This window comes from Arvicanthis niloticus, chromosome 7 (genome assembly GCF_011762505.2).
Source record: "Arvicanthis niloticus isolate mArvNil1 chromosome 7, mArvNil1.pat.X, whole genome shotgun sequence".
In the NCBI taxonomy this organism is placed as follows: domain Eukaryota; kingdom Metazoa; phylum Chordata; class Mammalia; order Rodentia; family Muridae; genus Arvicanthis; species Arvicanthis niloticus.
Genome location: NC_047664.1, coordinates 55,159,410 through 55,175,055, shown reverse-complemented (window position 1 = coordinate 55,175,055; position 15,646 = coordinate 55,159,410). Strand labels below are relative to the sequence as shown.

Below are 15,646 nucleotides of genomic sequence, written 5' to 3'. Positions count from 1 at the left end.
GTAGTATAGGGGCTTTTCAGGTGTTCAGCGGTCTCTATAAATTGGCTAAGTTTTAGAAGTTATGTTTAGTGCTTCCCATAACTTCAGTTAACTCAGTCATTCTGGATTTCTGATGGGGTTGAAGACCTATAGTCTTATAGCCAATCCTGGCTATTTACTTTGAGAGAAAAGATCTGAGTAGGTGGTTTTCAGCTGACATTCATTCTAAAGCCAAAAAAGCCAGGATCAAAAGTAAGTGTTTTAGTTAGGATAGATGACAGAGGTTCTGGTTAGTCAACAAAATGATGGACTGGGTATTAGGACTATCTTGTACCTCACTGGTACAATTAGGAATAAGTATGCTCTAATTGTATTTTGAGAGAAAAGTTTTACTTTAACAGGAAGAGTGATATGTAGGAGGAGCTAAGTGGGAAGGAGTACTGAAAGGAAGAGATGGAGCAAGGAGAGAAGATGAAGAAGAGGAGAAGCTAGGTGATGAGAGAGAGAAAGAGAGAGGGGGCATGGAGGTAGATGTTCACATGTCTCTACCAGTCAAAGATAGTTTTTATTTCTAGGTTGGGTATTGGGTTATGCTTCTGATTGAGCATTACCAAACTTATAAATCCTTTGATTAACATTTTTAAAAAAATCATATAAAAGCAAAAAGGAAAGGGGGAGGGCATGGGACAGGGGTTTTCTAGGGAGGGGAAATGTGGAAAGGGGATGGCATCTTAAATGTAAATAAAATATAAGATAAAATTAAAAAAAAAAATCTAGACCCTGGTTTCCAGAGTCCTGAACCTCTAGGGGAAAGCTGAGAAAAATTATAGTTTTCTAAATTTGGGGGCTCACTATCAACTGTGTTTCACCATTACAACCACCCTGAGAAACAAACACTCACATCCTCAGTTTTCAATGCAAGTAAAGGAGGGTCAGAGTAAGCACCTTTTCCAAGATCCAGTACTTACAAAGTCAGGATTTAACACCAGACGTTGTCCATGCAGCAAAGCTTTCCAAGACATCACTTATGACGACTGGTGCTTAAAGTACTCATAAAAACTTAGAGAGGAAGGGTTAAAAAAGTAAAACATTTTAAGTGTGTAAAAGATGTTATCTTAGGTATATACAACATGGATGGAGGCGCCTTCTAGAGAGCAATCAAGGAAGGAGCCTGTTTGGTCCTAAATGGCCACAGAAAGCCGATCTGAAGAGAGACCAACTTAAAATATCCTTGAAGGAGCCATTGAGGTGGCTCAGCAGGAAAAGTACAAGTGACTCCCACAACTTTTCTTGTGACTTCCTCATGCACAGTTGGCACACACACACACACACACACACACACACACACGCGCGCGCGCACACACACACACAAGAGAAGGGACAGACTTAGAAGAGGGATTTGAGACCCACTATTCACAGAGCTCCCCTGTGGTGTCAGCAGTTAGGTCTCAACCAAAGCTGAGGAAAAGGATTAGTGAATGATTCTCCTTATGTTGTTGTTCAGAGTCTGCGTCTTTTGGCTCCTAACAGTAGCCCTAGAGAGATGTTACTCAAAGGAGATAGATCAAAAACAAGGATAGCCATAGGACCAGACAAGTGGCCACTGTCTATATTCTTCCCAAATTCCCCATGAAATGCATTACATGTAAACACTCAGAGTGGACCTGGAGACCTTGTAGGGACTGACCACCATGCAGTGACCTCCAGTTAGCCTGTTTCCCAAAGCCCCCAAAAAGAGTTCTACTGCTATTTACAGCTTAGTGTAAATCAAACTAGCTCCAACCAACAAGGCTGTGTAAACTTGTGTTTAATGTCAGTTTTATATTAATATTTACTTTAACAAGATTGATCGTTTACATAACAATGCATACGTAAAGTCTGGGCTACGTTTGGGTTTACACACATTTGCATAGTGTTTACAGATTGATTGATTAGCCCGACTGTGCATAAATCCGAGTAAACTGCTAGTTGTTTGTTTATTTTTCCCCCCACTGGGCTTGGTAGCCTATATCTTAATAAATGGCTAAACTGAGCCCAAGTCCTCTATTATAACCTTCACAGAAGATTAATAATTTTAAAAAGTAATTTTCCCTGAAAAAAAGAATGAGATGAAATGGGGGGGGGAGGGTATTTTTCCCCCTTAATCTTGAATAGTTCAAAAGGAGAATACCAGCTTAAACTGGATCTAACAGAGATAAAACCAGGCTAGAGGAAAATCTAGAGTCAAGGCTGACCTTGACCATGGCTGGGGGTTTCTCAGGGAAGATTGGCTTTGACCATGGCCATGACAAGAGCTCTGCATTGCTGAGGGAGGTGAAGCCAGGGGCTGCTGCTTTCTTCTGAAACACCCCCGTCACTTCCACTTGACTGCAGGTGAATCTCGAGACAGTTCGAGCACATGGCAGCCTGAAAACAGGAAAGAGTAGAAGAAAACTGGGAAGTAATGAAGACAGAAGCTCTGCTCTGAACACCTATGAGAGTTTGGTCAATCTCATGCTATGTGACACGTGACCCGCCTGGGTATATGCAGGACTCTGATCTCTGTTTTCCATTCCAGTTCCCTCCCATCCACCAAGGGGTGCCACCCATCTGTGCCCAACCCATCTTCGCAGAGAGGGTAGGGATAAACACTTACCAAATGAGAAGAAGAAATACTTTTTTGTTCAGAGCATGCTAGAGCAAGGGAGGCAGCTATTGTTGACTTTTTTAAGGCTCAAAGGCAGACAGAAGGTTGGAAATCTTCACAGTAGCGAAAGGGTCTTCTGACTGGGATTCTTGGGCTGGGGAGTTGCAGGCAGTCTTACCAGACACAGAACATCCTAGTCACCCACCTTCTTTCAGTTTTGTTAAAAAAAAAACAAAACTTTTATTATTGTATATAATAATATATGATTGGCTCTGAGGAGGTTTTTGGCCCTGAATGGGAAATAGGACAAAATCGTGAAAGTTGCCAGTGACTGATAGATCTGGATAGTTGGGGCCATTTGTTATCCAAGTTGCTCAGCTTCTTGGATCCATTGTGCGAACAGCAACTGGGTTTCCTGCAAGTCCAACATAGAACTATTTGGCATTCTGGGATGACTGTTGAAGTCCAGGGATTGGTTTACAGGTGACTGCAGGCTGAGAGTCATAGTTCTGTTTGTACCTCTACTTCAACCTTTGTTTGTGTGTGTACTCAATTTCTCAAGATAAGAAATGCCTTACCAAATATGTCATGTTTTCTGTGGGTGTATGTTTTAAGTTTACTGAACAGTATTGTGCTAAAAACATCTTGGCAGTCTCAGCTGGTATTTTTTTTTTCTTAACTCAGTTTTATTAGTTAAGAGTGCATCTGGAATATTGTATATAAACAGTGTGTTGCCTTTGGGGCTACATGTGCTTCATAGCATGCAGCACTGGCACCCATCTCTGTCCCCATGGGTCACATCAAGTTGTCTCCAGTTTCTAGTACTCCTAACAAGACTGAGGGAGGCATTCCCAGGTCTGTTTAATTAAAGGATATCTTGGCAGAGCTCTCCGTTCAGACAGTACCCACAGAGACCAGAAGAGGGCATCGGATCTCCTAGAGCTGAAGTCACACACTCACAGTTGTGAGTCACTCAGCGTGAGTGCTGAGACCCAAACCCAGGTCCTTTGCAAGAGTAACAAGAGCTCTTAACCACTAAGCCACCTCTCCAGCCCTTATTTTTAACATTAAAGTTTATTATTTTATGTATATGAGTGTTTTGCCTGTATATGTCCGTGCAGTGTGTTCATGGAGGTCCTAAAGAGGTCAAAAAAAGGGTTTTGTGTCCCTTAGAGCTAAAGTTAATGACATTCATGAGCTGCTACATGAATGCTGGGAATGGCACCCAGGTCATCCACTCAAACACAGCAAACGCTCAGAATGGCTGATCCATCTCTCCAGCCCCCAAACTTCTAAAATTTAATATAGTTATTTTCATCGATTCTTTGAGTATTCGAATGCCACTATGTTAAGAGATTCTCCTTTAGCTTTAAGAAGCCAAAAACAATCCTCTCAACCTCTATAACCTTTATCAGAAGGTTGTTTTGTTTATCTAACTGGACGGCATTGACCTAGAAGCGAAGGGGGTCAGTCAACTTGGGCTGACAAACAATTACATTTCAGTTTTAACCAAGTTCCAGTAGACATTATTTCTTTTTTAGTATACAGACAGGCACCAAATCATAGCAGTATTAACAGACTGTTGAATTTGTCACCCAAACAAGCTAAGTGTATTTATACTTTAGGTCTACGGTTCGTGGCGATATCTTACATTGTTTGTTTTGGCTCGTCATGATTTTTAAACTGCTGTAGTTTTTTTTTTTTTTTTTTTTTTTCAGATTTCATAGTAGGTCTTATCAGTTCATGTTTTAGTTTAAAGAGCATATATTTTGCCCAGCATTAAAATTTCTACATAATTGGTTTCCTTGGTAATCGTGTTTCCTTTTACGCATTTACGAGTTACTCTGAGAAGGAGTATGTAGGTGTCTTTAGATTGTCAAAGAGAACCCTGATGTGGAGCTGTATCTGCTCACTTGGGTCTATATCTGCATTCACCTCTGTGGGTGGCTTGAATCGGATCCCCGACTCACCATAGCCCAACACCTTTTACAGAATAACGTTATCTCTTCCTTGCTGGGTTTGACAGTCATTATTACAACATAGTTTTATACATGCCACAACTTCTTTTGAGTTTATGTTTACTCCATCAATCTTCAATCCAAGGTAAGAGTTTAAAATATAAGATCAGGAGTCAGAACAAGTGTGCTATGTCCCAGGAAGTTTTGTTTTTGAGGTTTTAGCTTAATTTTTTCTTTTTTATTATCACATGCTAATTCACCCTAGAGCAGTGTCTCTCAACCTTCCTAATGCTGTGACCCTTTAATACAGTTTCTCATGGTGTGGTGACCCTCAACCATAAAACTCTGTCATTGCTACTTCATGTCTGTAATTATACTACCTTTATGAATCATTGGGAAATATCTGATATGCAGCCACCAAAAGGGTCATGACATACAGGCTGAGAACCTTTGCCCTAGAGTTTAGTCTAGTATGCTAATATTATTTTACTATTTAAGTAAGGCTACTGTCCTCATTTGATAGCCCAGTGTTAATTATATGACTTGCTAATTTTTTTTACTCTGAATAGCCAGTGGCAAAGGATAACATTAGGAAAACCATGGCAAATCCAATAATGCAACTGTGGATGAAAAGACGTGCCTAAGGCTGTCGGGTTTGGCTGAGATCCTTTGCCTTCTTTACCAGGAATTGACAAAGTTATTTCTGTAAGCTTTGTTCATTGTTTGTTTTTAGACAGGGCTTCTCTGTGGAGCCCTGGCTGCCCTGGAACTCGCTCTGTAGACTAGGCTGGCCTCCAACTCAAATCTGCCTGCCTCTGCCTCCCAAGTGCCAGGATTAAAGGGCATGCACTATCACTGCTGGACTCCACAAAGTATTTTTAATAAAGGGTCAGATAGCAAAGAAAGGTTTCACAGACCTGACCCGCACAGTTCTGTCCATGAAGGAAAGCAGTCATTGATGACATAGGAGCAAGAGAATGTAGCTGCATTCCAGTAACGTTTACTTCCCAAAACAGGCTGGCCACTTAGCCAGCCTCTGTTCTGTGCCACTCGGAGTCTTCCTCACCCTGTATAAGAATGAGAAACTAAATAAAATTAGATTCTTTCAATAAGTGATCTGAACACACTGTTCTCATTTGATAGCCCAGTGCTAATTATAATATACGACTCGCTAAATTTTTTTTTTTTTTTTTTACTCTAAAGAGCCGGTGGTAAAGGATATCATTAGGAAAGCCACGGCAAATCCAATAATGCAATATGGCACAGCCACTTAAGATGTGAATGGAAATTATTAACGATGCACACATGCTTGTAATATAATTGTGACTTAAAATTAGAATAAACGTAATGCACGTAAGGTATGACGTGTAGAGTTATGGATGGATAGAGATGCGGGCATGGCCGTGTACGCCTGGAATCTCGACAGTCAGGGTGTGACTTGGAGGCTAGCCTGGGCTACACAGTGAGACTCTGTCTAAAACACTGAACCGAACTGAAATAAGGGCCTAAGAGGGAATGAACTGCTGCTGTTGTGTGTCAACACACTTGAGCAAACACAGGTTAAAGTGGTTTTTATTTTCCCCTGAATACTTGTCCATGTTCTCTATAATTTCTCCAATGGGACTGTGTTGTTTTCTGTTGGAAATGGATCTAGGGTCTCAAAAAGTGGCCACCCAGTCTACAGTATTTATGCAAAGCAAAAAGGTTTATTTCTGCAGAAGACTGCATAGCTCTGCTAAATAAAGCAAATCGACACGCCCAGTGGGAGTTTCTGTTGGGTTTTTATTCCTAAAGCAGAGAGGTCCTGTGCCTCTCTCTGAGTGGTCAGAGCTCAACCCCACATTCTCATAGGACTGCCTAATGCAGAGGTACAGTGTCCAGGGAGAAATGAAACTTGCGAATTTATTTTGATTTCAGGAAGTGCTGACCCTGGAGGAATTTGAATTTTTGCCAAGTGCCTTCCCTCCGAATTTTTTTTTTAAAGAATGGAATTTTGTGTTATTTAACCCTTTGATATACAAAAAGTATAGATGTTTAAATTTCCCACAGTTTTAACTAAAAAACAAAGTCTAAAATTGTTTAAAGAATCGCATTTTTGGAACAGTCTGCAACTGTCCCCTTAACCTAGGGAAGCATCCAGGAGATAGGACAGCGGAAGCTGTCACTTCCTTGTGATTCAAAACCCAGGATAATTGGGGATAAAGCAAAGTCATTTGTGACTTTAATCTCTGAATGGAAAACAGCAGATTATCATTAACGGATAAATATCCTGCAGACTAGGCTCTTGTCAGGACAGTGCATAGGATGTAAGAATTTGCCAGGAGCTCTCCAGATAAGCTCTATAATAGCTAAATGTATACCACCGTCGTCGATATCCCCATTTTATAGATCAGAAAACCAAGGCTCACAGTTCCTTAGGAGGTTGTTCAAGCTCCACATATCCAGGAAATAATGAAGACTCAATGCAAAGCTGAGACACTTCTCTTGCCTGAAAATCACTGGGTAGGATCTTTCGGTTTCCATTTGCTGATGCTCTAGCATTCATGAGGTCTTAGGTTCAAGCTCCAGGACTGAATGAAGAGAGAGAGAGAGAGAGAGAGAGAGAGAGAGAGAGAGAGAGAGAGAAGTGGTTATGCTCATTCACTGAAGCAGTTCTCAGGAAATCCTCTATCAGTCAGAGTCCATGTGTCTCGGCTTCTACCCAGTTCTGAATGGGCTGTGTTTCCTTTAAACAGTCTCACGGTACGTATTTCACTAGCATAGACAACCCTGTCCTTCCTCTGTGGAGAGGGGGCCCTCTCTGCCTAATTCTCCATTCCTGAGCTTGTATCTTCCTGCAAAGCACTGTGATGGTTGTCTGGGAGCTTTGACCTTGAGAGGGCTTCCTGTAGAAGGTACCTGCTGTCCCTAAGGTGTATGAGTGGTCCCCGTCTTTCTCTTCAGCATCACTGATCGCTTTCAGGTTCCTCCAACATGGCTCCTTAGCCCTCACCTTACGTCATTTGCACTGACTGTTTTCTCCTAGAATATTCCAAAGGCTGAGTTCTCATGTTTCAGACTTCCTAACCCGATAACATTCCCACCTCAACAGGCCCCACCAATAATCATATCTACCTTTGTTCTGACTAGTTTTAAATCAGCTTGACACAAGCTAAAGTCAGCTGAAAGGAGGAAACTTCAATTGAGAAAATGCCTTCCTAAGATCCGGCTGTGGGGCATTTTCTTAATTAGTGACCAATGGAGGATGGCCCAGCCCACTGTGGGTGGTGCCATCCCCTGGGAGTTGGACCTGGCTTCTATAAGAGAGCAGGCCGAGTAAGCCAATAAACAGCACTCCTCCATGGCCTCTGTATCAGCTCCTGCCTCCGGGTTCCTACCCTGTTGGAGTTCCTGTCCTGACTTCCTTTGATGATGGACTACAATGTGAAATTATAAACCAATTAAACTTATCTTTCCTCTCCCAAATTGCTTTTTGGTTGTGGTGTTTCATAGCAGCAATAGAAACTCTCAGGCAGGTTGGTACCAGTGTGGGGTCAGAAAGCCATGTGACTGGGGAGTGGGTCAGGAGTAAGAGGTTAAGACATGTCCAAACCCCGAAAATCTCATCCTGAGACTGGCAGAAGTAGGACTGCTTCCTCCCTGCTCTGGGCCTGCATGCCCTAGCACATATAAGCCTTACTATCCCCGACGCCCACCACCCTTGAGGTAGTCACATAGCCAGATTACAGGTTAAACTTCCTGTCTCATTACAAGGACATGTCCAGCAAGCACTCAAAATTCCTCTTTATGTAAATGAAGCATTCTCAGCACCTCAGCTCCTCCCCCCCCACCAATGATGTACGCTCACCTTGAAAACCCCTACCCACTTCCCAAAGTTTGTATAGCCCTTGTTCCCCCCAAATAAAGAGAGCAGTTTCACTGAAAACCATCTCTGGACAAGGCTGTTTCTCACGAATTTACACTGGCTAAGATTCATTCTCTCTCTCTTTCTCTCTCTCTCTCTCTCTCTCTCTCTCTCTCTCTCTCTCCTGAAAGCTAAACAATGAACCCCAAGTCCCACATCTAAAACCTGGGGAGTGTAGACGGGGTTTGTTGTTTGCCTATATTATTTAATGACCTCCAACTGAATTTGTTGGTGAGGGAAAAATTCTCCACCTACATGGGGCAGTGGACTGGACCATGCCACCAGACAATACAACCAGCAAGGTAGTAGCAAGTTCAGAACCCTGGTAAATCTCATAATTGAGAACAGCTGAAGTTCAAACTAGCTCCCTGTCCTGGAGCATGTGACCATGACACCCCACCAAGAGGACCATGACAACTGGTCTTGTAGCACAGAGCCTAGAGTTCTCCATACTAACGAGATATCTAGATAGACCTCTGAGTGTTTAGCCAATGAGCCTCCCTTCCTGGGCATCCCTTCCTGCAAAAAGGTATTTAATCTCTGGTTCACCCTAAGTAAGTTGTATGCACCCTCATCCTCCATGAATAAAGTAGTTTGGGCAAGCAAAGACTGCCTCCTTCATCAAGGACCCCTGGGGTGGGAGGCCTTCATCATACAGAGCAGCGCCTAAGTCTCCCATAGAAGAAGCCCCTCTGTACTCTTGGCACTCACTAAGCAGTGCCCCCCTCCACCCCTGCCCCACAATCCAGGGTCATGGTTGGTTCCCAGAGTTACCTGGGTTCCCAGGGATTTGAGTACCACAGCCTTTCTACCCCAGACTGTGTTCTGCCTTCCCTGAGCAACAATTTAACACACTCTGGTCCACAGCAGCAAGGTAGGTATGCAGCCCGGTGCCTCTGCGTTTCACCTCCCTGAGCCACACATATCAGTGGAGTTCTGACAACCCAGCAGCGAGGCAGAAACACAGACCCACATACCTAGGGCTTAGGGACTGGGAGATACTTGATACCTGATACTGAACCGAGTGGTTTATTATCAAAGGCGGGTGTTTAAAGGGAGGAAGAACTTACTGCCTGTGATAGTTGACATTCTCTTGTCTAAATTTGGAATCACCTATGTAGGAGACACAGCCCTCTGAGGGAAATCCAGCGTAGCTTAACTAAGGACCCTTCTGGAATGTGGGTAAAACCATCCCATGAGCAAGGGTCTCAGACTGAATAAAAGGGCAGAGAGGTTAAAGAGAAGCCAGAACAGCGTTCATCTGCTTCCTTACTGCAGACTGGTGGCAGCTAGGCCTTCTTATCAACATGGTAAGAAGCACTGGACCACACAACCCTTCCTTAAGCCTTTTTTGGTAGGTATTTTGTGACAGCGGCAGGTACAGATACACTGCCCTGTACCAGTTTCCATAAGGACTGCAACGTAAAACAGTGAGCTACCGGATTTACCGCATGAGGATAAGGTGGTGCCCTCATTCTCATGAGATGATATGGTCGGCTTGTTTAGATAATTCTGCAGACTAATAAGAGAAGGAAACTTGAGATTCAGGGACAAGCCAGAACTCTACTTGCTTTATTTCATGAGAAAGTTGCTAGGGGGGACCTTATCAGTGGAAGCGGGATACCAAGGGGAACCTGTCGTTTGGTTTGAGGCCCTTTGTATTTCACCAGCCACCACAAGACACACTGTGTTGGGGCTCAATTTTGGGCCTCACACCACTCATTAAACACTATTGAATGGAGGACATAAAAACCAGTAGCCTGAGATTCGGTAGGCAAGTTGACCAAGATGACCTGAAGTGAAAAGGGTTAGCCAGCATCCTTTGAATGAAGAGCCTGCCTCTGTCCAAACCGCTTGGCAATCCTCAGGAGAGGCCTTCTTATTCCAAGGCACTGCAGGGCTGACAGAGCCAGCTTGTCTAGGAAGAGCCTCAAGGGCAGTGTTTTAGGGCAGTCAAGCTGATGAGGAAAATGAATGTTGGCAGCCTGGTGTCCTGCAGTCACGTCAGCACCTCCCTACAAAGGCAGTGTGTTTTGCTAGTGTGATTTTAAACGCCCATAAAAATCACACTGTGATAGGGAGAATATAATATTCTCTTGGAAGGGGGCCCTGTTTAGGGCAAAGAGCATTGAGACAGTGTTCCAACCAGAGATGACTGACACAGGAGTCCTCCAAGATCATGTGCCCTTGAATAACAACTCGGCTGAAGAGTTCATTGAAAACAGTGTGCTCACATCTTTAATTCTAGTATGGAGGAAACCAACGCAGGAGGACTGATGAAGTTACAGAGTGGCATCCTTTCTCAAAAACAACAAACCCCAGCATGTTTGGCCTCTGGCATCTAAGTCGAGCCTTATGTGTCTTTGCTTAGATTTGTGGTTGTGCCAAACATTAAGTCCTTCTTTTTTTTTTTTTTTTTTTGCAACACGTTTATTGTCATTGGTATTTCTTAATTTCCATGTTCTTGAGGTTCAATGCCTTCTGTTTTCTTACCTGACCCTGTAAGAGAGAGGACAGTACTCTCAGAGCTACCTGGCTGGGGAAGTATGTAGATCAACTCCCCCTCTGTCAGAAAGCATCTCCTGTAATAGTTTTCTCCTCCCTTGCTTGTTTGTACAACACTGACATTTGCAGGAGGCTCCTTTTACTGCTGGCCCCTCCTTCCTCACATCAATCTTGTGGAGCCCACACAGGCTGGTTCACCACAATTCCTTCACGGCCTTCGTTTCCTCCTGTTTGGCTTTATCCTTGTGCTTTCTCCTCTCCCCATTCCACACTGGCCTTCTCAGCTGGCTCACCTACACTCAACACGGAACACTGCCCTTCCTCTTCTAATGTCCTCCAAGCTTGAGGGCTCCCTGAACCTGAGCAGACAGCAGGACAGACAGCAGGACAGACTGCAGCACTGAGAGGGCCACACCTGTCTATTTCGTTTCTTGCTTGTTTTAATATCTCTCCCTTCAACCTCATCCCCTTCACCTACGTTCAGACTAGCTCTGGGACTCCACCACATCTCTTCTGTCTAGTCTAATCAGGGAACAGGGAGCATCCTGGCCTTGAGTTCTTTGATGGTTAATTTTGATTGTCACCTTGATTGAATTGAGAAGAGCTTGGGAGACTGGAAAAGCACACATCTGTATGTGTCCTTGGGGGACATTTCTAGGATGGATTGATTAAAGAAAGGAGAATAGGGGCCCAATATCATAGAGGCTGAGGCTCTCTCTGTATGAAAGAGCTGGCTAGGCAGGCAGTTGTTTTCTCTAGTCACTGTGGCGTGAGCTGCTCCATTTGGATCTGTCCTTCTCCGTGATGTACTGACACCTCTGAAACTGTGAGATGAAGTTAGTGTTTCCTCTCTTTAAGTTGTTTATGCTATGTAACCGGCCATGAAAAAACCCACACAGCTTCTTTTCTGGTTTCTGCACTGGAAAGGAAACAGTTCTGACTCCCTGGAGCTACATGTCTGCTCATAAGACCCTAAGTTGATCCATTGAGTGGCTGCTCCCACCCAAGCCCATTGATGACCCTTCCTTCTCACCTGACCCTCCTTCAGACAATTCTAGACCAGGATCTAGACATACTGGATCCTGCATCTCTCTGTGCCTTCTAGCCCTGTACAGGTCTCTTCTGAAGATGGAGCTTTGGCCAGGCCTGCAATGTTGTCAAAGGATGGCCTCTCACCTAAGAATGGGACTTAGACAAAGCTGGCTGGAGGCTGAGGAGATGTATACACACAGTCAGGAAGTCGAGAGATAAATGCTGGTCCTTGTCTCAATGTTTTCTTTTTATCCAGTCTGAGACCCTAGTCCATAAAACTGTACAGTCCACATTCAGTGGTGATCTCAGTCAATCTACTCTGGAAACATCAGTACATATACCCAGAGGTGTATCTCCTAGGTAACTTTAAATCAAGTCAACTTGACAATAAAGATTGATCAATACTGGGGGTTGGCGGGGGGGTGGGGTGGGGGTGGGGAGGGAATTAGAGCAGATGACTGGCTATAGGTCCTGGAGGTAGAGGGCAGGCCTGAGATCGATCCCAGTCTCACCTCAAAGGACCTCACATTGCCATCTGATCTCCTGAGCCTGTACTGTGGAACACAGGAAGATCCCTCCCTGTGCTTTGGCTTCAGTGTGTCTCCTTGGTTCCCATATTTGAATTATGGACTTACTAAATAATACATCCCTTTAGTGGATAACACTCCACACTTTCTTGCTGTCTCTTTGTCTTTTTGATCCGTGTTACTCATTAGACAATTATGCTGCCACTTACAGGAGGCAACATAACTTGCCTCTTATTCTTTTCACTCCTGGGATCAGACCTGGCACAGAGTAGACACTTGGGAGAAATGGGCAGGAGCAGGCGAGCTGTGTTTCTGCTGGTGGGACTGGTAGCACCTCTGAGAGCAATCTTGCCTCCACTGTGCTGCTCTGAAAAAAGCTTCTGAGAGGTCTCTGACCTGGCTGGGTTTGAGAAAAAAGAACAGTACACAGTGAGTAGCCAGGAACACTAGCCTGGAAAAAAAAACAAGAACAAGCCCAGGTTGCAGGTTTCTGCGGAGTTGGAAGCTGTAGATAAGGATGCAAAGGCAGGCTGTAGATTGATTTTCAAACACGCAGAGAAACATCTTTAGAGCTCCCTGTCTATGGGTTTCCACTAGGCCTTTTTCTATCAAGAGAAAAATATGACCCCAGTGTGAACCCAAGCTAAGGCATCAACAGAGATGAACAACCTGGCTCCACCTCTGATGACCCATACCACAGGTTAGCAAGCATTCTCTGCTTAGGAGCAGAAAGTAAACATTTTAGCCTTCAAAAGCATCCACAACTCGACTTGGCTTTTGCAGCACAAGAGGGGCCACAAGCAATGTGGAACCCAGTGGCCGTGGCTGTGAGCCCGTAAATATTTACAGATAGGCCAGGTGTGGCTGCACAACACATCTTTAACGCTTGCATAAAGGAGAAAGAGGCAGGTGGATCTCTGTAGATTCAAGGCCAGCCTGGTCTACATAACAAGTTCAAACCAGCTAGAACTACATAGTGAGACTCTGTCTCACAAAAAAAAAAAAAAAAAAAAAAAACTAATTAAAAAATTTATTGACAAAAACAAATAGTAGGGCCAAATGGGTCCATAGGCCGTATTTTTTACCATTTCTTAACATCTGTCATTTCCTTTTGAAAAAATGGGAATTCTAGTGTATACCTCAATATCAACAGAAAAATGTTACATGAAGTTGCCTTAAGAAACAAAAGCACTGGAGGTGTGTATATGAGGAATAGCCGCTCCCATTGGCACAGCACATTCATTAAGCGCCCATGATATACTGATTAGCTAATTTTCTCATGTCCATGACAGTACCTGACAGAAGCAACTTGAAGGACGGGTTTATGTTAACTCACTTGGCACATTCAGTCCATCATGGCTGAGGAGGCACAGATGCAGGAGTTCGCTTGGGGCAGCTGCTCACACCGCCTCAGAGTTAAGGAGGAGAGGGAGATGCAGGCTGCTGCTTGAACTCACTCTTTCCCTTTATATCCAGTCCAGGACCCCACCCTATGGAATAGCGCTGCCCACAGTGAGAGTGGATCTTCCTACCTCAGTTAATGTAATCTTAGGAATCCCTCACAGAAGTTTGTCTCCTAGGTGATGCTAGATCTTGTAAACTGACAACCAATATTACCATAGTTTACAATTGCCTGTAACTCTAGCTCAAGAGGATCCAATGCCTCTCTCTCTCTCTCTCTCTCTCTCTCTCTCTCTCTCTGTCTCTGTCTCTCTCTCTCTCTGTCTGTCTTACACACACACACACACACACACTTTGAAAATCAAATAAACATTAAACTAAAAAAAAAAATTACTTACTAATGTACTGCTGTGGTCCACAGGTTACACAGACAGGCAAGGGGTGACTGATGTCCATGTCTTCCAGCAGCTTCTGGATCTAAATGAGCAGCCTCACAGAAACCACACAAGTGCAGGCAGGGTAGAAATAAAAGAAACAATGAACATTTGGGTATAAACAGATTGGCCCCAGGGTGTTCAGACAATAAGCAGGACCAACACAATCCTCTCTTTACTCTGTTAGCTTTGGTATCTGGTGACTCTTTGCTGGAAGAGATGGGCTTTTCCTGGGTGAATGCCCAAATCTAAGTCCTAAACAAGACCAGCCCTCAACAACAGGCTCTGCCAGAGGTGGAAGGAGGACATTCTCTACAAGAGAGTGCCTGAGTCATGCGGCAACCTTCCAGAACTTTCTGGGCCTGCCTAAAAACAGGCCTCAGGCCCACAGAGTGACTGGAGCAGCCAGCACTACTTCATCTGAGAATTTCCTGCCTCTAGGAGGCCAGATTTAGCAATCTGTCATCCGCAGCTGGCCTCACAGTGACACTGGGCTCAGAGAGGCAGGCAACATGGCAAGCAGCAAAGCATCTGCCCATGTTGCTGTGTGGACAGAGATTAGAGAGGGTTCGGGGGATAATGGCAGGCAGTGGCTTTCCTGTAAAGTTCACGCCAGGAGGAAAGGATTAAGGTAATTGCAGAAATCCCTGGCACTCCATCAGAGGGGTAGTGAGCAATTGCTTTGTCTTGCATGTCACTGGTTTTGGACAGCCCAGTAGAGGTGACCTGCCCACGACTTTACTCTATCCATCTGCAGCAACTCTGCCACCCTGCAGAATTGAGGGAGAGGAACCGAAAAACAAGAGCATGTAAGGGGTGATCCGGCAGTACCTGTCATTTTCAACGCTTACATAAAGTCTCCATGCAAGACAATGCACGGAGCTTCTCCATGCAAGAGAAAGACAGCTGATTCTTTTCAAGGTTTCCTATAATTGTACATGTGCAGCGTGACAGATGAGATAAAGGACACCTAGCTCAAGTACTGCCCTGGGACAGGTGGCGGGCACATGCTCACAAGCTCACCTGTCTTTTTTCTTTATCTCTCAGGAACATCAGCTGGCACTCCCCAAGCACACAAGGTATGCAAAAAAAAAAAAAAAAAAAAAAAGGACCAGCTCCAGGTCATTTGTTACCATTTCTCCTGTACGCAGCACTGCCCTGTCTGTGCCCCAAACACCTCCCAAACTAAAACCAAATAGAAAGACAGACCTTTGTCTTCACCCATACATGAAAGCTGTACTTTCTTATCAATTTTGTGAGATCCCCAATGACAGATATTG

The 15,646-nt window shown here is 44.2% G+C and overlaps 1 long non-coding RNA gene across 4 annotated transcripts; it reads right to left on the bottom strand.

Moving 5' to 3' along the window:
* Positions 1–1,711: 1,711 nt before the first annotated feature.
* On the bottom strand, positions 1,712–14,652 carry LOC143443101 (uncharacterized). Of its 4 annotated transcripts, none has more exons than XR_013111839.1 (4): positions 14,331–14,652; positions 12,790–12,931; positions 6,972–7,133; positions 1,712–5,630 (listed from the first exon to the last, which is right to left on the bottom strand). It is a non-coding gene; the product is annotated as an uncharacterized LOC143443101 (long non-coding RNA). The 4 variants fall into 4 exon arrangements; XR_013111841.1 differs by lacking the exon at positions 12,790–12,931 and having other exon boundaries at positions 1,712–2,385; positions 2,615–5,630; XR_013111840.1 differs by lacking the exon at positions 12,790–12,931 and having other exon boundaries at positions 1,719–3,020; positions 5,481–5,630; positions 14,331–14,651.
* Positions 14,653–15,646: the final 994 nt, after the last annotated feature.